Source organism: Mesoplodon densirostris, chromosome 12 (genome assembly GCF_025265405.1).
Source record: "Mesoplodon densirostris isolate mMesDen1 chromosome 12, mMesDen1 primary haplotype, whole genome shotgun sequence".
NCBI classification, from domain to species: Eukaryota; Metazoa; Chordata; class Mammalia; order Artiodactyla; family Ziphiidae; genus Mesoplodon; species Mesoplodon densirostris.
In genome coordinates, this window is record NC_082672.1 from 38,799,114 (window position 1) to 38,822,922 (window position 23,809).

General features: G+C 40.0%; 1 pseudogene; it reads right to left on the minus strand.

Annotated features, from left to right (window-relative positions):
- Positions 1-401: 401 nt before the first annotated feature.
- Positions 402-8,385, minus strand: LOC132499831 (ubiquitin-conjugating enzyme E2 R1-like; annotated as a pseudogene).
- Between the last annotated feature and the right edge of the window lie 15,424 nt (positions 8,386-23,809).

Consider the following 23,809-nt stretch of genomic DNA (forward strand, 5'->3'; position numbering starts at 1 on the left):
AAGAGTGGCCCCCGCTCGCCGCAACTAGAGAAAGCCCTCGCACAGAAACGAGGACCCAACACAGCCAAAAAATTAATTAATTAATTAATTAAAAAAAAAAACTATTAAATACACATAGTTTATAGAGGATGTGTGCGAAAGAACTAAGGGGTATATCCTTTTGGAGGGAATATACATGTGAGAGCGGAGCTTTGCTTGGGTTTAATCCAGAGGTTTTAAACCAACGACTCACAGAAACTGTGATAATCGCTAAGCACTAGCTGGAGACCATAAGAGATTGCTCTAAGATTTCGCAACAGCATTCTGAGGCATAAATTATTTAATATGACTAAGAGATTTATATTACCTTTTTTTTTCTTTTTGAGGTAAAATTTGTAAGTCTATACGTGGGGAACGCGGCGTCAGGACCCCTCGTTGCCCGGGTCGTCCTCGTCGAGCCGGAAGCAGCTGTCGGCCTCGGCCTCGCCTTCCTCCCTCGTAGTCGTCGTCCTGTGCAAGAGCTCTGAGCTCTGGTGGGCGCCGGGGCCTCGGTGGTCACACAGGACTCGGCCAGTCGTGGGCACCTGCACGCCGCGCCGCTCCGCCTCCGCCTCGGCCCCCAGGACCTGCTTGCGGGTTACGTCCGCGTGCTCCCGTTCCTGACTTCACTCGCTTCCCGCTTCCCGCTTCCCGCGCATCACGGAGGCGTCCAAGTTGGCGGGTGAGGCGCTGCGTTCGTGAAGGAGGGAGGTGGCGCTGAGGAGGGTGGTCCTGACGTTCTGGGTGGGGTCTCACCGCGCTGAGGGCAGCTCACAGCTCCGGGGGGGCGGTCACAAACTGAGTGACGGACCAGTCTCTAGATGTTGGGGTGCTATATCTTGGTCAGGAACCGAAAGGCTGGCAGGGAGTAAGGAAGTCGATGGGGCTTTTGAGGCGCGCCTGGGAAGTAGCCGCCCTCGTCGTAGGTGTTGGGAGGCCCGGAGATGGCCACTTCCCAGTTGTACAGGTCGCCCCCGTCCAGCAGGGTCAGCCAGAAGCCCTCCACCGGCTCCTCTTGCAGTCCCTCGAGCTCCAGCAGCAGCGCCTTCTGTGATCTTGGGCACCAGCGGCCGGGCTATGGCGGTGGCGGCCGGGCCCGGGGCCGGGGTGGGCGGGGCCGCGGGCTGAGGGCCAGGTCGGCGTCCCGGGCGGGGCTGCCTTCCTTCTCCGCGCCGCCTGGGCCCCCGGGCGCTCCACCTGCTTATGTTACTTTTATACTAGTTTGCTTCTGTGTTTATAATTCACTCATTTCTTCAGTAATTTTTGTGTACTTTTGTTGTATATATGTCCAGTGGCACTTACTCTCTTTAGTGTAAACCCATGGAAAATTGTTGAGTAGAGAAAATTTGCCTTCCGTCTGCCTGCATTCACCCTACTCCTGTGGTTCCTCGTTTGCTCAGATTTCTATTATGTTAATTTTGTTCCCAAGCCTTACAGATCAGGTTGCCTAGAAGCAAAGCTTGATATAGGGATTCTTACCCATGTGTTTATTGTGGAAACGCTCTCAGGAGAAAGTGAGGGAAGCAGCATATGGTGGGGGGAAAAGAATTAAGTCTGGAGAGTGCCTAGTGTGATCAATCACTGTGAAGTTTTTAGGGAAAGGCACTATAGATTTAGTCCAGCTAGAGGCAGGCAGAGCAGTCGATTGAAAGTCTTTGGCCAAGTTCTACCTCAGGGAGATGGATGGGGCTGGCATGTAGCCTCCCAGTCAAACTGGCTTCCGTTTGGCTGATGGAAGTTCTCCAGATAGGGGAGCAGGTGTGAGTTGATATTTGCCAACACTCACATAAGCTAGGGAATGTGTACTCCTCACCTTAAGGGGTATTTGGGCAGGGTACCAATAGCACCGCTAGCATACATTACAATCTTCTCCCTGCACTACTAAGATCCACTTAATGATTACATTAATTTTTTTCTGTCCCAGGCCCAGGTGGCTTCACTGGTCAAATCTACCCAACATTTAAAGAAAAATTAACGCCAGTCCTTCTCAAACTCTTCCAACAAAATTGAAGAAGAGGAACCACTTTCAAATTCATTTCTTGAGGCCTGCATTAGCCTGATACCAAAACCAGGTAAGAACACTACCAGAAACAAAAGCTGTAGGCTAATGTCTTTGATGAACACAGATGCAAAAATTCTCAACAAAACATTAGCAAACTGAATTCGACAATAAATTAAGATACGTACACCATTATAAGTGGTATTCATCCCTTGGATGCAATTATGGTTCAACAACCACTACATTAATAAAAGAAAAGATAAAAATCATACGATCATCTTAATACATGCAGAAAAAGCATTTGATGAGTAATGCCTGGGACACAAGCATATGTAAATCTTTTAACTTCTTTCTTCTCATGATCTCATCCAAAGGGGAATTCTTTATTTAATCCCTGTTAGTCTGTCTGTCTCCATGTTGGTCCCATGAACAGACTGTCTTATTTATTAAGTTAGATACGGCTGTTTAAAAAAAAAGAGTTAATGGGAATCAATACTCTAGTTTCAACCATTTTCTTATTTAAAGTAGTGATCTCTTGCTACTATATTAATATTTACTACCAAAAAGGTAATTGTTACATGATACAATTGTTACATGATACAATACAATGATGCAGGTGCAAAACTGTGAACTAGTGAGCATGTGGTATAGTAAAGAGGCAGAGCATTTTAGGAGCCGAGTAATTGCAACATAGGTGATTCTGAAAACATGAAATTGTATATTTTAGTTCATGTGCTTAAGAAAATCCAGAAGTGACTCTCAGGGGGTGTTTGTTACCCCCAGTGACACCTCTGCTAAGGACATGTCACGAAAAGCCTTTTCTGGGATGAAGGAAGCAGCTCTCATGGAAACTCCCAGACATACTAAGAGTCTATTTTCTTTCTACCATCATTTGATCCTTTCCTGTCGAGTAAACTGTAGTCCACAGAAATTTGGAATTGGATTTTTATCCTGCAGCAGCTCTGCTATCCTTCAGTGGGAGAATATAGTCATTTTCTCATAAGATTCTCTTACCTGTGGTTATTAGGCTGACAAACCACTCTAGACCAGTATTTTGCAGATACTCTCATCTGGGTGAGCCTTTGATTCTCTGATCTATATTAGAGGTCAAAACAGGCCAAAAATGTAAGCATTTGGACAGGTAGAATATGTATTCAGGAACTAAGGAGCATACAGATTTTGGAAATTTATATATAAAAAATGCTGAGGCCTAAAAACTCTTGCTATCTGATCGCAGGAACTAAAAATATTTGGAAAGCAAACAATACTTTTATACATTATCAGTTTGGACAGATTTCTTGTGTAGGTCAATATGCAACTTATGTTTATTATTAAAGTATAAAATATTTATCTCTTCTTAAATGTTTGGAATTAAAGATGAGTGAGATTTTTTTCTGTCAGTGTTGAGCTCACAGTCTGGAGTAAGAGGTGCTGACTGCCATGTTGAAGGGTAAGACAGTATGACATAGTCATATATAGTTAGGGCTAATCGTCAAGATGCCATAAGGTGACCCTTGTTTTAAACCAAGTTTATCTCCCAATAAGGTGTTTTCTTGCCCCAGCTAAATTTAGTCATATGTCAATATGTCTGTGAGCTATGAGCTGTTAGCTACTAGAAGATTAAGAAAGAAATATGCCCACAGGGATTTAGGTAACAGAGGTCAAAGCATTTGTCAAAATTTTCCTGGAATGAAACACTAATGATCTGAACATTTCCTTGTATATAAATTTTATCTCTAAAGAATTAAAGAGAACAATAATTATTGAACTCTAGTGAATGATATGCATGCTGAAGTGTCATATTTGCAACTAACTTTGAAATGCATCCCAAAATAAGATAAATTGTAGGATGGGTAGAGGGACATGTATGTGATAAATCCAGTATAGTAAAAGAGTAACTGTAGAATCTCAATGGGAGAATATTACTGTACATTATACATTTTAATAATTTAATTTTGAAAAAAAAGGGACCAGCCAGGTCAAGAGTGAGAGCTAAGGGGAGCTATCGTAAAATAAATATCAATAAACTACAACAAAGAGGCTTAAGACTGGTACCAATTTGGCAAAGAAGAATTATCCTATCTATAAGATGAATGTGAAAATCAGATTCTAAGATAAAAATCAGGGTTTGAAGCCAATAAAAGTCGATCAAAAAGCAAAGACAGAAGTTCACAGGTTCACAGGAGCACTGATGGACAGATGTTACTTTTTTTTTTCTTTTTGCCTTAGACCTTGTCCCCGAGAGCATGTCTTTCTCAATTTTGAATGCAAGGTCTTCTAAACCAAGCATTTCATAAACATACTTGAACAAAATTTCCTAATTAACATATATTTTCTGATTGTATATAATGCATCAAGATAGGCAATCATGCTTCATGATAAGCTTCCAATTGGATAAAACTCAAAATCACACTCTATCCTTAAAAGAAATCATTTCAATTGGGTAATAAGTGCTCACAATAAGCAGTTTTCCATGATTACAAAAAAAAGTTCTGATTGGGAAAATATGCTTACTATAGCAAACTCTGTGTAGCAGTTACATAAATTGTCCTTCATTTCTCATCCAATATACAAAATTGTTAGCTTTCTATTTTTCTTATGTGGTTGCATGTCCTTCTATGAAGGGTCCCATGACCTGGGTAACAGAGCATAGATAAACAAAGGCAGAAACAGGAGGCATGCTGAAAAATGGGCAGAATTATTCCCCTTAGGTCTCTCCTAGCTATGAAAAAGCTGTAGAATGTTTGGGATTAAAATCCACTTGATATTCATTTCTTCTTCCCCCTTCCTTGCCTGGTATGAGGTTGATTTTCAATAAATGTGGGTAAATGAACGACATATAATTGGTAATCAGAAAGTTAAAGGAGGAGAAGAGTCCAAATTTAGGGAAGAATAGTACTGATATTAATAAACATATATTTGGTAATAGAAATAAAAGAAAACATATAACAAGCATGTGTAAAAAATGGTTACGGTAAGTCAAGAAGAGAATTAAAATCAAACAAAGTTTAACTTATTGCTGGAACTAATGGTAAAGAGTTAAAAGAGCAGTGTTCAGTTTCAACATTCAACCCCTTCTTTCCTCCCCAAACGCTGTTACCTGCTTCTTCCTCTCAGCATCACAGTGAACTGAACAAAGAAATGAGCCAGAGTTTAAGACAATTATCTGCAGGAGCAGCAAAAACTATAAAGGTCTCATCAACAGGCCTGAAATGTTGATTAATTTCTGGGAGATAGGAGGCTTGTCAGCCTTATAAGATAAGGTTGTTGTGCTGTCAGCTCATTACACAACGTGAGCCAAAACTGCTCAATGAAAAAGTGGGCAGTTTTCATCCAGTAAGCGTCTGTGTTTGTCCGGGCCTTGTGAGAAGCAAGCTATGAGAGAAAATGGGGAGGGATCCAAGGGAGGCTGGGAGAGACATCAGATCAGGATTTAGATCTGACCCTGAGTGAGGAGAGAGGACAGGAAGGAAGCAACTGGGTGGAAACATCTTAGATTGAAGTTCAAAGGAAAGTTCATTTCCACAAGGCTGTTCAGGAGCCAAAGGCAGCTGTCCCAGGATTCCTGCTTCTCTAAGGAACAGACCTGCCTTTGAGTCCCTGCCACTCTCTCTCATTGGCAGGAGCAGCCTGTGGGGAGTGTGGCTTCCATTAAAATGGGGCAACAGATGTCAGAACACAGCAGCTGGGGCTCTCCGTGAGCTCTGCTCCTTGTGGCCCAGGCCTGACTGTGCGCTCTCACGGCCTCCACAGCCCACACTTGCTCCACCCCACAGATTCAAGGAAATCTCCTCCATTGTCCTCTCTTCCTCAGGAAAATTTTAAATAATGTCAATAATTTGAATTTTGAATAGGGAGGTTTGTGAGAAGAAGAATAGATAGCCCCAGCCTCTGCAGTTGATCTGGGGGCCACCATTGTTCCCCATTCTCTTCCTCCTCCATTATTTGTTTCAAAATCCCCTCATCCCAGGCTATCACCTTGCCAGTTAATGGTGTTGTATACATGACGGTATGACCTAAACCTTCATTTCTGAAGGCAGTAAGCTCTTGACAATTACCCTCTTGGTCTGGTGTTGCTGCACTTGTCCATTCACAGTTACAGTGGGGCTGACTCCCATTTGTAAGAGCAGCCCTACCTCATCCTGGGATCAGTGTCAATTTTCCATGCCGGTGACTCCTCTTCTTTCCTCTGGGGCTTGGGAGCACAGAATCCAAAGTGCCCAGGCAGCAAACACAGCTTGTACCTCGATGGTGCCCACAGTATATAACTGCCATTAGGACGCATGGGAACAGCATCTGCCCAGTCAGAATCTATTGCTTCTTGCTAGATGAGACAACAATTTCTGGTGTGATAACAAGTATTACTTTTGTGATATCTTTCAGACTTTTTCTTTTTAATTGGAATCCTAATGCCATAAAATCACTTTGGAATGAGCTATAATTTTCCCTCCTTCCAATGCACACTCAGATTGTTGAAAGAAATAAATGAAATAATGAATGTAAGAGAGATTAGTGCTTGACACAAAGTAGGACTAAATAAATATTGAATCTTTATCCAAATCTTTCCCGATGATAAGCTATATTTATAATGAATACTGTATTTAATATTGCTATTATAGCATCAGTTTTTCATTTAACACACAATAATAACAATAAAAAGCCAATTTGTGGGCTTCCCTGGTGGCGCAGTGGTTGAGAGTCCGCCCGCCGATGCAGGGGACACGGGTTCGTGCCCCGGTCCGGGAAGATCCCACATGCTGCTGAGCGGCTGGGCCCCCGTGAGCCATGGCTGCTGAGTCTGCGCGTCTGGAGCCTGTGCTCCGCAACGGGAGAGGCCACAACAGTGAGAGGCCGGCGTACCGAAAAAAAAAAAAAAAAAAAGCCAATTTGTGTCACACACAGCGCTTGGCATGAGCATGAAAAGGAAGAGGTTGCCTTTAAAACACTTAGCGTTGAACTCTGTGTCTCTCTTTTATACTCAGTCTATAAACGTGCCATGGTGGCCCATGTCTTACACAAATAACTTAGACCTTACCACTTAACAAAAAGTTAAAATATCCTTGAACATTTGAATATACTATTATTGAAATTAGGGCATTTGTTTTTTTCAGGAGAAATTACCAAAAAATGCATTACCCCAGAGTCATTTCATTTTGGTAAGTGGCACAGTTTTCAACTAGTTCATAATGGATGTTTAAATTTGCATCTAGATGTTACTCATATTTTGGATATTTAATAAAGCAAACAAGTATTCATCTTCCTGAAACTTTCTGTATTAAAAATATGGGATTTTAAATTTCAGTGGCTGATTAAAACTTTTCACTTTATGTCCTCTGTGATTTACACTGTCTGATATTAATTAGCAAGAATTCATTAAAAAAGAGTGTATAGTATATCTCAGTAAAAAATCAGTACCATTAGTAACACCAAATTCTCATTCCCCAGAAGCAAAAAAAAAAAAAAAAAAAAATTATACTTTTTTCTTTGGTCTCTCTCTTGGCCCTGTCACAATATCTTGAATATTTTGAATATTTTGCTTTAAATAACATTCCTACCATGGTATTCTGTACAATTACAGTAAAAGCTCTATTCTTATAAAGAAAATCAGCTTTGTAGCAGTGTTTAATTTACTGAAAAAAAAAAGACTATTTGAGCAATGAAAAATCTCCTTTAAACAAAAAAAATACCAGTTGAAGAAAAGAAATAAACATCTTAAATCTTTACAGTGAAAAGGTGAGACAAGGAGAGTCAGAGGAAGAAGGATAAAAGAATGGGCAAGGGAAGAAAAAATAGGAAATCAGAACATAATTATTATGAGATATACAATGTTGGGGACATTTTCAAAGAACTTTTATTCCATGTTATAGTTCAAACTTAGCATATAAATAGCAAGTTCCAAAAATGGAACTTTAAACTATTTTCTCAATTATTGGTTTGGAGTTTGGAAGGGATGCAGTTCCGAGATTGTTCCTACTGACTAAAACATAGAAGGGGCCAGGACAAAAGGTTTTTGGAGGCTGACTCCAAAGAATTTTTAAACTTTTTTGTCACTTTTGAAATGGATGGTTTTATTATCATTTTTATAAGTAATCCACTCCTCTTCCAGAAATATTAAAAGAATAATTAATTTCCTTTTATTTTGTACGTTATTATTTTCAGGATAGAAAAGTAGTGCTTATAATTTCATGACCACAAAATAATAAATTAATTTGTATTACACTATAATGGATTGGGACCAGCTCTAGGGACTGAGCAAAGAGGGCAGGTTTTACGGTGCCCTAAGGGAAGAGGCTCCAAAATCTTACTAATGAATACATTTCCCATGTCGGCTGGCTGGCCGTGGGGCCTGAAATTCTCAGTAGAGTCATTGTCGAAATTAAGGATTCCAGAAAGCCTCAATAACAATGCAGATGTTTCACCAGCAGTGAAAATACTAACCTACTATCATTGATTTAAAAAATTATAAATAGCTAGCTGCCACTTCTTAAAATACATGATTTTATTGAAAAGACATGAGAGGGAAATGCAGAATGTGTCAGGTCAGGTGTGGACTGAGGATACTGAAATAGCTTCTGAGATTGCGAAAGTGTAACGAATAAATCTGTGTTAGGTACTGTCACCTGGCACCTCTCTTCCTGTTTAATCCCCCCACCTCCTAAATCACGGGCTGTATGGCTAGAAACTACATTTCTCAGATGCCCTTGCAACTAGTTTTCTGGATGAGATTAGCTTCCACCATTGAGATGTCCTCATTAGAGTTTAGAAAATGAAGGATGTGGGGGTCATTCTTCCTTATTTAGTGGAGCAGGTCAATAAGCAGAATGCAGCAGATGTGTCACGTGCAAGAGCTTCCTTGTCTGTCTACACCATTGAAATAGATGTGGGTGAAATGCCTCCGTTAGGTTGGCAGTGGTGCAGCACTTTTCTGACCACGAGGTGGCAGTAGCATTTCTTGACCTCTAACTTCTCACTCCAGAACAATTTTGTAAGCACCTAAATTCTGGTACTAAATTCCTTTCTGCTTAAAAACACTGAGTGATTCTATTCCCTGCCATCAACACTGACAAACAAGCTCCAAGGAGTCAGGAATTAGGAATACTAAAGATCTAACAAAGAAAGAAGGAAAATAGATGCAAAGCACTTGTAGCAATACTAGCTAAACAAGAGTTGCTTCAACCAGGGAATTTATATGTGCCACTTAATAGAAAAGTAGCCAATCCTCATGAAATACAATTAGAATCCTCTGGACACAGTAAGGAGTGTAAGAGGGTAGCTACAAGTACAGGGTATTTGGGAGAGGCAGACTTTGTCTTAGGTCTGGATCTGAAGTGCCCGCCTAAGGGCAGTAGACTTAGATGGAACAGAGCAATAACCTGGTAGAAGGAAAGAGCAACATGTGAGTAACTCACTCTCTCCACATGCAGCTTGTGGCTTGCTTGTATAGTTAAATATTAGAAAAGTTTGGCGCTGGGTAAGATTTTTCATGTATACGTCAGCTTTGACAATTCAACATTTTATGGCACAAATTGATAGCAGTGGCAAGATTATCTTTCAAACTTACGTGTTAAGAATGTTTTTGTTAAGAAAGAGGGAAGAAAGCTTGGTAAGAAATTGAGGCCTAGGTCTCTTGCTACACATCTTTGGTAAGAAGTGGTAAAACCCTTATAGAAGATTCTGGGGACAAGTCTTACCAATTGTCTTTGGAGGAAATAGACTTATCCCTAGGGGAAGTAGCTAAGTGGATAGACAGAGAATTCCAAGCTGCTATTGGCATCATTTATGAAAACTAAATCTCTAAAGGGCCAACTAGGAAATTGGAACAGAAAGAAATCAAACCTTTTTAAAATTACTGTAATGCCTTTTCTTCTTGTTCCTGTCATCACCTGAGCAGATATATTTATTCACAAAGTAACTTGCTTATGACCATTGATCATCGAAAAGACTATAGAAGTAGTCAAGGACCATGACCAGATGTCCAGGACATCCAGAGAGTAGTCTGTTTGTTAAAGAGCTAGGACAGTTTATGGAAAAGTTCTGAAGAGGCTGGTGATCCCTGCTACATAGATCCTCAGATTAAATAAGAGTGTCTTTTCTTTCTTTTTTTGTGATACAATTGTTACATTGTATCATGCCCTCAGGTGATCCGTCACTGGCCTCTACTGGCAGTAACCTCCCTCAGCCTCCTGCAAATGTTCAGAAACATAAAACAAGGTCATGCCTAGAGATTGAAATAAAGGTGAAGGCAGATCTTGGCACTATACACATTCATGATAAGAACCAACCAAACTTTTCTAAGAAAGAGGCAAATGAGGCCATCAAGCCTTAAGTTGACCAAGTCTAACTTAAACCAAGTTAATAAAGCTAGTAAGGCTGAGAGCCTGGGTTACTCAGCAGGCTGATGGAAACATCCATCACTGAAATTCCTGGCCTCTTGCAGATTCCAGCCTCTAAGAGGAGCATGTCCTATTGTACTGATTGACTTTACATGCTCTGATATTCCAGATAACTTCTTTCTATGGTGCTTCTTTCGTCTTGGTATTTTAATAGTTACCAACCAGGATTGAAGTGAACCATAATAGATTCCCATATCCATTCAGTCATTCCAATATTTATTGAGCATTTATCACATGTCATGCCCTGAACTAAGATCTGGGACATAATATTAAATACAATTTGGCTTTTATTCAATGACATGATATAAGAGGAGAAAAAGATTCAAAAAATAATTACAGTATTGTGTGATTAGTGTAAAAATGGAGATATGTATTAAAGAAGAGGGGAATTAATCTCCTTCACTTGGATAGCAGTGGAAAATGGTAGAGAAGGCCTACAGAGAAGATATATAAACTCTGTCTTTAATGATGAGAAGTTTGTACTGCTGGGAATTGTGGGTAAGATGATAAAGCACATTCCAAGAAGTATTAAAAACATGGTATGAAATTGTAGGATGGATTAAAGGAATTTTAAATAATTAGAATGTCTAGATTCATGCTACAACATGGCATTTGTAGGTGATGAGGTTGGAAAATTAATAATAATAGCAAATATTTAAGTGGTAGTTTGTTCTATGTATATTACATGTTTTAACTCTGTACAGGAACTCTGTGAGGTAGGTATCATGTATTCACTGTTTTCCCTATTTTATAGATGTAGGAATGCAGGCAGAGAAAGACAACATAAGTTGATAAAGGTTGTAGAGTTAATAGGTTGTAGAATCAGATTCAAAACCAGGCAGACAGAAATTTTCCCCTGATTTTATTTTCAAATTCAGCTTTTTTTGAGGTAAAATGTACATATTATAAAATTCAACTTTTAAGTGTTGACAGTCTAGGAATTTCGATGAATGCGTTTGATATTCATCCATATGGTGGCATATATCCAAAGTTCTTTCTTTTCTATTGCTTCAATAGCTTCCATTATGTGGGTTTCATAATCAGTTTATCTGTTCACTGGTGGGTAGACATTTTTCTTGTTTTACTTTTTGATTATTATAAATAATATTATGTTAAATATTATGTCTGATAGTTCCAACATCTGGGTCATTTTAAGTCTGGTTCTTCTGATTGCTATGTCTCTTGACAATGACTATATTTTGTCCCCTTGCTTTTTTGTGTGTCTCATAATTATTTATTACATGATGGACATAATGTGTAAACCAGTAGAGATTCAGGTAAATAACATTTAGACCTGAGAAATGTTATATGTGAAGAAGAAATGGGCACTCTCCTCTCAGGCCATTAGTGTGGGTATTGAGTCAATCCAGTAAGAAGCTGAGCCAAATTTGGATTTTGTTTTGGCTTTGATTATTGTCAGTGTACCACAGGCTTCAATTTCCTCTAGCATTGCCTTGTGCTTAAGTTGACCAAGTCTAACTTAAACCAAGTTAATAAAGCTAATGAGGGCTAGAGTACCACAAGGTTTTATTTCCTCCCTCAGTGATTTTGTTCTACCCTCAGTTCTCTGAATGCCTGTACAATAAAGGGAGTGCACGCACTCTCTCTCTCTGTCTCTCTCCACATGCTCTTCCCCTACTGCAGCAACAGACTTTTGTAGCCTGTTACTTGGTATAGTTTAGGCTTAGACATAGGGATAGACATATTCTCTGTCGTTCCAGTCCAGTCTCAATCTTAAGCAGATCCTGTGTGCCTGAGCCCAGAGGAGGATTTATGCCCCTTCTCCCCACATCAGCCAAAGTCTAACTTGTATCTGTTAGGAGTGTTTTCTCCCCCTTTGCTAGTGGTATTACAATAGGATGCTGGGTCTCAGGCTCTTTTCTGCTGCTTTCTCTAATGTAGAGGGAATTTTTTCCTGTAACATCAATGGGTGTTCACCTGTACCCTAAAGGTGACAGAGTTTGCTGGCCTTCCCCAGTGGCTTTAGACTTTTGCTCCATATGTGAGAAGGCTGAGGGTAGGGGTGTAAGGTTCCATACCTTTCCCTCAGTGATGGCCAATCTCCTTCTTCATGTCTGCACTACCTTGGGGGGCTCTTTTTGGTCTCCCAATCTTTCTTACAAGCAATGAATGAAGGTCCATGGAAAAGAAACTATGATGTATGCAAATTCCACTTGGGTTTAGAACTTCCAGAGATTCTATATTGTCACAGTAGTCCACACTTGATTATAGGAACTCATTGATTTTTTTTTTTAACCTGATTTCTTCTTATCTTCTTATATGGTAAATAATGCTTCTTCCTCCCGTGCTATTCCTCAGGTGAGAAAGTCCTTACGTTCCATCTCTTCTTGGATTTCTTCTTGCCTCTCTTTGGGATTCAGATTACATCATTGCCTCATAACCTCAGCAATCTGACGGAGTCAATAAAAGCTATGACTTTGTAGTTAATCCAGATTTTTCTAACTGTTGGGAGAGAACAGTGCTCATTCTAGCTTTCTGCAACCTAGACACACACCAGGCTCTGTTTTTAAACTATTATGCAACCTATTGTTCAAAAGTAGCTGGGAATTAGATAATTTAGGGCTTACATGTATATATTATATTAAAGAGGTACAATATTATCCTGAAAGGCAGGTAGGAGACAGCAAAGGATTTTAAACAAGGATAACATAATCAGATTTGGGATCTAGAAAACTAACCTCAACAGTAGTGTTAAAAGCACTTATTGTAAGAAGCAGAAAGATGAGTTGAGCCTGAAATAGTCTAGAGATGAGATAATCAGGACCTGAATAAGAGGAAATGGGCTTGAAAAATATCAAGAAGTTTTCCAGATTCAGTGACCAATTAGTTTAAGTAAAGGGAGGACAATTCTATTGTAACTGAACATCCTAATTGACCAGCATATTTACTGAGTTCCCATTTCATTATCAAACATATCCTAGTTCGAATGAAAAATTAAATTATATGGTCAACTTCAGCATATGGTGACTGCAAGATTTTCACCTTGGGAAACTGGATTACAGTCATTAATATTATTGAGATATGCTTTAAGTGGAGCCAATATTGGAGGAAAGAGGATGTGCTCAAAGAAATATTACTGAATTCCACATCAGGTGCTGATGTTCAATAGAGAACTGGATATGTGGGTCTGGAGATAAAAGAGAGGCCTAGAGTGGAGGTATAGATTTGATGATCATTAGTGGTAGTGGAATTTATTGATATAAATGATATTGCCCACAAAATGCAAAGTTAGAAAAATCAGGAAGGAGACTGATAGAGAATGGCCAGAGAAGAAAAGTGGGTGTCAGTGTAAAGAACTGCCATGAAACACAAGAAAGTAAAGAGTTTTAAGTATGGAGTGGTCAGTAGTGCCAAATAGTCATTGTGTGAAGTAAAAGGTGGACTTAAAAAGTGACCTAGTGGCTGGAGCTGGGACTCGGGCTTTGGTCGGAGCGCGGGGAGGGGACTGGGGCTGGCGGCGAGAGCTCGGCCTGAGGGGGGCTGGTGTGCCGCGGCTAGCCGGGAGGGAGTCCGGGAGGGCTCTGGAGCTGCTGAGGAGGCAGGAGACTTTTTCTTCCCTCTTGGTTTCCTGGTGCGCGAGGAGAGGGGATTGGGAGCGCCGCGTGGGGGAGCTCCGGGGACGGGCGCGGGTCGCGGCTGAAAGCGCGGAGCCCGGAGACGGGCGTGGGACGCTGGGGCTGCTGCTGCCGCCGCCGGGAGTCCTGTGTGCGAGCGCAGGTCGCTGTCCACGCCGCCCTTCCGGGAGCCTGTGCGGCCTGCCACTGCCGGGGTCCCGGGATCCAGGGGCGGCTTCCCTGGGAGAGCGCGCGGCGCGCCTCGGGCTGGTGCAGCGTCGCGCCGACCTCTGCCGCTGCGGGCTCGCCCCGCGCTCCGTGCCCCTCCCTCCCGCCCGGCCTGGTGGGCCGGGGTCCCCGAAGAGGCTGCTCCTTTGGCCCTGTCCTGTCTGAGCGAAGAGCGGACGCCCTCCGGCGACCTACATGCAGAGGCGGGGCCAAATCCAAAGCTGAGACCCAGGAGCTGTGAGAACAAAGAAGAGAAAGGGAAACCTCTCCCAGCAGCCTCAGAAACAGCGGATTAAAGCTCCACAATCAACTTGATGTACCCTGCATCTGTGGAATACATGAATAGACAACAAATCATCCCAAATTGAGGAGCCAGGAGTCAGTGCTGTGCCTCTGAGGTGGGAGAGCCAACTTCAGGACACTGGTCCACAAGAGACCTCCCAGCTCCACACAATATCAAACTCAACAGCAGCACCCAGCTTCACTCAACGACCAGCAAGCTATAGTGCTGGACACCCTATGCCAAACAACTAGCAAGACAGGAACACAACGCCACCCATTAGCAGAGAGGTGGCCTAAAATCATAAAAAGTCCGCAGACACCCCAAAACACACCACCAGACGTGGACCTGCCCACCAGAAAGACAAGATCCAGCCTCATCCACCAGAACACAGGCAGTAGTCCCCTCCACCAAGAAGCCTACACAACCCACTAAACCAACCTTAGCCACTGGGGACAGACACCAAAAACAACGGGAACTACGAACCTGCAGCCTGCAAAAAGGAGACCCCAAACACAGTAACATAAGCAAAATGAGAAGACAGAAAAACACACAGCAGGAGAAGGAGCAAGATAAAAACCCACCAGACCTAACAAATGAAGAGGTAATAGGCAGTCTACCTGAAAAAGAATTCAGAATAATGATGGTAAAGATGATCCAAAACCTTGGAAATAGAATAGACAAAATGCAAGAAACAGTTAATAAGGACCTAGAAGAACTAAAGATGAATCAAGCATCGATTAAAAACACAATAAATGAAATAAAAAATACTCTAGATGGGATCAATAGCAGAATAACTGAGGCAGAAGAACGGATAAGTGAGGTGGAAGATAAAATAGTGGAAATAACTGCTGCACAGCAAAATAAAGAAAAAAGAATGAAAAGAACAGAGGACAGTCTCAGAGACCTCTGGGACAACATTAAACGCACCAACATTCGAATTATAGGGGTTCCAGAAGAAGAAGAGAAAAAGAAAGGGACTGAGAAAATATTTGAAGAGATTATAGTTGAAAACTTCCCTAATATGGGAAAGGAAATAGTTAATCAAGTCCAGGAGGCACAGAGAGTCCCATACAGAATAAATCCAAGGAGAAATACACCAAGACACATATTAATCAAACTGTCAAAAACTAAACACAAAGAAATCATATTAAAAGCAGCAAGGCAAAAACAACAAATAACACACAAGGGAATCCCCATCAGGATAACAGCTGATCTCTCAGCAGAAACTCTACAAGCCAGAAGGGAGTGGCAGGACATAATTAAAGTGATGAAGGAGAAAAACCTGCAACCAAGATTACTCTACCCAGCAAGGATCTCATTCAGATTTGATGGAGAAATTAAAACGTTTACAGACAAGCAAAAGCTGAGAGAGTTCAGCACCACCAAACCAGCTTTACAACAAATGCTAAAGGAACTTCTGTAGGCAAGAAACACAACAGAAGGAAAAGAACTACAATAACGAACCCAAAACAATTAAGAAAATGGGAATAGGAACATACATATCAATAATTACCTTAAATGTAAATGGACTAAATGCTCCCACCAAAAGACACAGACTGGCTGAATGGATACAAAAACAAGACCCATATATATGCTGTCTACAAGAGACCCACTTCAGACCTAGAGACACATACAGACTGAAAGTAAGGGGATGGAATAAGATATTCCATGCAAATGGAAAGCAAAAGAAAGCTGGAGTAGCAATTCTCATATCAGACAAAATAGACTTTAAAATAATGACTACTAGGGCCTCCCTGGTGGCGCAGTGGTTGAGAGTCCGCCTGCCGATGCAGGGGATACGGGTTCGTGCCCCGGTCTGGGAGGATCCCATATGCCGCGGAGCGGCTGGGCCCGTGAGCCATGGCCGCTGGGCCTGCGCATCCGGAGCCTGTGCTCCGCAGCGGGACAGGCCACAGCAGTGAGAGGCCCGCATACCGCAAAAAGAAAAAAAATAAAAATAAAAAAAAATAAAGACTACTAGAAGAGACAAAGAAGGACACTACATAATGATCAAGGGATCAATCCAAGAAGAAGATATAACAATTGTAAATATTTATGCACCAAACATAGGAGCACCTCAATACATAAGGGAAATATTAACAGCCATAAAAGGAGAAATCGACAGTAACACAATCATAGTAGGGGACTTTAACACCCCACTTTCACCAATGGACAGGTCATCCAAAATGAAAATAAATAAGGAAACACAAGCTTTAAATGATACATTAAACAAGATGGACTTAATTGATATTTATAGGACATTCCATCCAAAAACAACAGAATACACATTTTTCTCAAGTGCTCATGGAACATTCTCCAGGATAGATCATATCTTGGGTCACAAATCAAGCCTTGGTAAATTTAAGAAAATTGAAATTGTATCAAGTATCTTTTCCGACCACAATGCTATGAGACTAGATATCAATTACAGGAAAAGAGCTGTAAAACATACAAACACATGGAGGCTAAACAATACACTACTTAATAACGAAGTGATCACTGAAGAAATCAAAGAGGAAATTAAAAAATACCTAGAAACAAATGACAATGGAGACACGACGACCCAAAACCTATGGGATGCAGCAAAAGCAGTTCTAAGAGGGAAGTTTATGGCAATACAATCCCACCTTAAGAAACAGGAAACATCTCGAATAAACAACCTAACCTTGCACCTAAAGCAATTAGAGAAAGAAGAACAAAAACATCCCAAAGTTAGCAGAAGGAAAGAAATCATAAAAATCAGATCAGAAATAAATGAAAAAGAAATGAAGGAAATGATAGCAAAGATCAATAAAACTAAAAGCTGGTTCTTTGAGAAGATAAACAAAATTGATAAACCATTAGCCAGACTCATCAAGAAAAAAAGGGAGAAGACTCAAATCAATAGAATTAGAAATGAAAAAGGAGAAGTAACAACTGACACTGCAGAAATACAAAAGATCATGAGAGATTACTATAAGCAACTCTATGCCAATAAAATGGACAACCTGGAAGAAATGGACAAATTCTTAGAAATGCACAACCTGCCAAGACTGAATCAGGAAGAAATAGAAAATATGAACAGACCAATCACAAGCACTGAAATTGAAACTGTGATCAAAAATCTTCCGACAAACAAAAGCCCAGGACCAGATGGCTTCACAGGCGAATTCTATCAAGCATTTAGAGAAGAGCTAACACCTATCCTTCTCAAACTCTTCCAAAATATAGCAGAGGGAGGAACACTCCCAAACTCATTCTACGAGGCCACCATCACCTTGATACCAAAACCAGACAAGGATGTCACAAAGAAAGAAAACTACAGGCCAATATCACTGATGAACATAGATGCAAAAATCCTCAACAAAATACTAGCAAACAGAATCCAACAGCACATTAAAAGGATCATACACCATGATCAAGTGGGGTTTATCCCAGGAATGTAAGGATTCTTCAATATACGCAAATCAATCAACGTGATACACCATATTAACAAACTGAAGGAGAAAAACCATATGATCATCTCAATAGATGCAGAGAAAGCTTTTGACAAAACTCAACACCCATTTATGATAAAAACCCTGCAGAAAGTAGGCATAGAGGGAACTTTCCTCAACATAATAAAGGCCATATATGACAAACCCACAGCCAGCATCGTCCTCAATGGTGAAAAATTGAAACCATTTCCACTAAGATCAGGAACAAGACAAGGTTGCCCACTCTCACCACTCTTATTCAACATAGTTTTGGAAGTTTTAGCCACAGCAATCAGAGAAGAAAAGGAAATAAAAGGAATCCAAATGGGAAAAGAAGAAGTAAAGCTGTCACTGTTTGCAGATGACATGATACTATACATAGAGAATCCTAAAGATGCTACCAGAAAACTACTAGAGCTAATCAATGAATTTGGTAAAGTTGCAGGATACAAAATTAATGCACAGAAATCTCTGGCATTCCTATATACTAATGATGAAAAATCTGAAAGTGAAATCAAGGAAACACTCCCATTTACCACTGCAACAAAAAGAATAAAATATCTAGGAATAAACCTACCTAAGGAGACAAAAGACCTGTATGCAGAAAATTATAAGACACTGATGAAAGAAATTAAAGATGATACAAATAGATGGAGAGATGTACCATGTTATTGGATTGGAAGAATCAACATTGTGAAAATGACTCTACTACCCAAAGCAATCTACAGATTCAATGCAATCCCTATCAAACTACCAATGGCATTTTTCACAGAACTAGAACAAAAAATTTCACAATTTGTATGGAAACACAAAAGACCCCGAATAGCCAAAGCAATCTTGAGAACGAAAAATGGAGCTGGAGGAATCAGGCTCCCTGACTTCAGACTATACTACAAAGCTACAGTAATCAAGACAGTATGGTACTGGCACAAAAACAGAAAGATAGATCAATGGAACAGGATAGAAAGCCCAGAGATAAACCCACGGACATATGGACACCTTATCTTTGATAAAGGAGACAGGAATGTACAGTGGAGAAAGGACAGTCTCTTCAATAAGTGGTGCTGGGAAAACTGGACAGGGACATGTAAAAGTATGAGATTAGATCACTCCCTAACACCATACACAAAAATAAGCTCAAAATGGATTAAAGACCTAAATGTAAGGCCAGACACTATCAAACTCCTAGAGGAAAACATAGGCAGAACACTCTATGACATAAATCACAGCAAGATCCTTTTTGACCCACCTCCTAGAGAAATGGAAATAAAGACAAAAATAAACACATGGGACCTAATGAAAATTCAAAGCTTTTGCACAGCAAAGGAAACCATAAACAAGACGAAAAGACAACCCTCAGAATGGGAGAAAATATTTGCAAATGAAGCAACTGACAAAGGATTAATCTCCAAAATTTATAAGCAGCTCATGCAGCTCAATAGCAAAAAAACAAACAACCCAATCCAAAAATGGGCAGAAGACCTAAATAGACATTTCTCCACAGAAGATATACAGACAGCCAACAAACACATGAAAGGATGCTCAACATCTTTACTCATTAGAGAAATGCAAATCAAAACTACAATGAGATATCATCTCACACCAGTCAGAATGGCCATCATCAAAAAATCTAGAAACAATAAATGCTGGAGAGGGTGTGGAAAAAAGGGAACACTCTTGCACTGCTGGTGGGAATGTGAATTGGTACAGCCACTATGGAGAACGGTATGGAGGTTCCTTAAAAAACTACAAATAGAACTACCATATGACCCAGCAGTCCCACTACTGGGCATATACCCTGAGAAAACCATAATTCAAAAAGAGACATGTACCAAAATGTTCATAGCAGCCCTATTTACAATAGCCCGGAGATGGAAACAACCTAAGTGTCCATCATCGGATGAATGGGTAAAGAAGATGTGGCACATATATACAATGGAATATTACTCAGCCATAAAAAGAAATGAAACTGAGCTCTTTGTAATGAGGTGGATGGACCTAGAGTCTGTCATACAGAGTGAAGTAAGTCAGAAAGAGAAAGACAAATACTGTATGCTGACACATATATATGGAATTTAAGAAAAAAAATGTCATCAAGAACCTAGGAGTAAGACAGGAATAAAGACACAGACCTACTAGAGCATGGACTTGAGGATATGGGGAGGGGGAAGGGTAAGCTGTGACAAAGTGAAAGAGCGGCATGGACATATATACACTACCAAACGTAAGGTAGATAGCTAGTGGGAAGCAGCCGCATAGCACAGGGAGATCAGCTCGGTTCTTTGTGACTGCCTGGAGGGGTGGGATAGGGAGGGTGGGAGGGAGACGCAAAAGGGAGGGGATATGGGACCATATGTATATGTATAACTGATTAAATTTGTAAAAAAAAAAAAAAAAACTAATCTTGAATGACCTGAATATTTGAAGAATTTAGGCAGTACTAAAAAAAAAAAAAAAAAAAAAGTGACCTAGTGGTTTTTCTAAACCCAGACAAGAGAGGAAATGGAGAACAAAGCCCCAGAAGACATGTTAGACACACTAAGGAATTCAAAACAAGCACCTTTCCACATACATTTGCCCTACTCATCCCATATATCTGATATCTCAAGCAAAAACGTTATATTTGGAAGACTAAAACTGTATGTGGTAATGGTATATTTCTTCATTTTTTCATTTATTTCTTTTTTCTTACATTTTTAGCTTGATGAAAATATTTTACAAAGTCACCTAACAAATGGAACTGTAACTTATGTAACAGTTTTATTCAGCTGATTTGATGCATTATTGAATTTTATTTTTTATTACATTTCATACTGTTACAAATACTCTCTTTTCAAAACGTCAGACTGTGAATAAAGGGCTAAGGGTGGTGAAGAGCAGGAAAATAAAAGGTTTTAATAGATGGGCAAAGGTGTGTGTGTGTGTGTGTGTGTGTGTGTGTGCGTGCACGCGCACTACTGTTGCATTGCATTAAAGAGTGTAATTAATTTAGAATTAAAAGTTCTATTTTGGGAGAGTCATCTCAAATTGACCTGTTCAGAAGAGTTGATTTTCCAGAATTGAAAAGTCAATATTTGTCCTCAGTGTCCTCTCTTATGAGTGAATTTAAAAATTAGTCATCTTGCCTTCCTGCATAAGGCAAAATAATTTGATTTACCTGGATTCATGGATTCTCCTAACTGTATTTTTTCCAAGAATGAGGTTGCTCTTCTGTTTTTTTTTTTTTTTTTTTGCAGATTTTAAACAATATTTGTCCTTTCTCTATCTTTTTATACTTAATAATGTCCACCAATTTAGAAATATCTCTATTGTTGAAACAAAGAATATTTGTGCAATGTCCTTTCTGCATGTCCTTCCAAAACAATAGGCACTAACCTCCCCTTACTCTGGCAATGCAAACCTTTCTATTCATTTTCTCCTTTGGTTTTGTTTCTGATTATGTTTAATGTAAACCTTCTATGACCTTTTCTAGAGGCCTCTCAGGCCTAATACTATTGGCAGTGATTTTTCTTACCCTTAATTGTGCTCTTGACTTTGGTTTAGTTTGTCCCTCTCTGCTCCAAGCTTCAAGGTTTATTATTGCAAAGTATTTATCTATCGGCTGGTCACTTTTTTTCACACTTTGCTTAGGCATTCATAAAAACATTTCTAATTATGCTCTGACTTTTGTTCTTTTTCTCTCTGGGTCTTAGTCTGGAAGGAGAAATGGGCTCTAATCTTTCCATTATTTTTGGAGTGGGAAGCAATAAATGTTCCTTTTACCTCCTCTGTAATCCATCTAAAATACTTTACCCTCAATTGCACTTAAACTCCCCTTATTTTTTAGCTGGTATTAAGGAAGGACTGCTCATTTTCATTGATTTCTTTCTCTCTTTGCCCTGACAACCCTTCTTTCTCTCGATTTTCCTCTCCATTAGTTATATATAATTATATCTTTTTCTTCTGTCTTTTCATTAAAGTCCCTTTCTCCCTCCATTGTTTTTAGATCTCAGAGATATATCTTTCCTTGTCATTACCTTTGCATAGGCTTCCACTGAACCTAATTTGGAAGTTCTAAGCTCTTCCTGCACATTGGAATTACCTGGGAACTTAAAAGACCATACCAATTTCTGGTACCATACCCAACCAAATAAATCTGAATCTCTGGGGGTGGATTTAAAGGCTTCTCAAATGATTTTAATGTGCAGCTAAGAATGAGAGCCTTTGATATACTATTCTTAGCCAGTTTGTTTTCACTTGTTTTCCTGTTTCAAGTAAGGGAAATCATTGAGGATATCCTTTCAATGTTTTTTATTTTGCTGGTGATAAAACCAAAGAGCATTTGCAAACAGTACTGATAATCTCCACCCAAACACATATGACATTTAGGCGTTACATCATATTTTCTGTACTTAATTAGAACTAGATAAGGCAGGAAAAGCAGAAGAGAAAATAAGGTGTAAAAAGATAAGTAAGTGGTAGGAGGAGGAGTAGGCTGGGGGACATACAGAAAGTAAGAGGAGGATGCAAGTGTGCCTGAAAGCGATAACATCACCCGGGATTGCTTGTTGCCTATGTAGATTCCATCTGTTCCTAACAGACAGGATCAGAGACTCTGGGGGGCCTGGGCATCTCTACTTTAATCATTTTGAGATGATTCTATGCCTCCTGAAGTTTGAGAACAATAGTAATGGTTAACAATGGAATTGAAATCTAAATTTAAATTCTAAACCCCTCTAGAAGTTATCACACCTACTTTTTAAACACTTTATACCATTAATAAACTGCAGACATGAAAAAATTCACTGAAGGTTAGTTTCTATACAGCAGAAATGCTGTGTATAGGTATGTGACGGGCAGGTGAATAGGTTTGCTTGTGGTTGTACATAGTACCATATTTTGCAGTATTCCCCAAATTTGTAAGATCACAGGATTACCTGGACCACTTATTTAAAATTTAGATTTCTGAACCCCTCAATGGGCTCAAAATGAAGATTTTAGTAGGTCGGGAGTGGACTCCAGGAGTGTGTGTGTGTCCCTACAAGTTCCATCGGTGATTACTGAGATAACGCAAATCTAGAAAACATTGATCTTGGGCAATTTCAGAAGAATTAGGAAGATCCCTTTGAGCATTAAATAGATTTAAACCTGCTTTTTAATGCCAGAAACTCTTCTATAAAAGGTCATTCATTCAATAGTTAGATATAAAGTATAGATAACTGGTATCAGATTACATACAAACACTACAAAGACATGTTATGCTTTCTTTGGACTTGTGCTTGGCTAAATGGATTAGCTTCAACAGCCAGATTGATGTTCTGGATGAGATGAAGAACTGACTATGGGTTTTGGGTAACTGGATGGGGAATATTGACAGTCCAGCTTCATTTTCAGGGGACTGTGTGGAGGAAGCAGAAAAGCTATATCCCTGCCGTACTTTCAGCTTGAGTCTGTAATATGTTTCCCTCTGTGGAGGCCCAGCGTTCTGCCAGCCTCTCCTCTGCTCCTCTCCCAGACCCCACATGCCTAAGAAGCCCTCTCCAGATGGTTAGTTCACTTACTCTAGACTGCGGGTCTGATTGTTTAGCCTGGGGATGAACGTAACTCCTAACAGCTAGTGTTTCATATGTGAGGAAGGAGAGGAAATACTGCTTGGCCTACCAGTTTTGCTGTGGATAATGCAGTTATTAATTGCTCAGACGATTGAACTCAAAAGCCAGTTCTCTTTCCACTTGTGCTCTTAACTATGAACATCTTTGAATCTGCTCTTACTGTGAACATTTCTAATGGTTTCCTCCTGCGCATCATTTAAGCTTATGGGTTCTTCTACTCTTATCAACCCAATGCCATTTAATTTTCTCTATTCCAAGAATATTTCC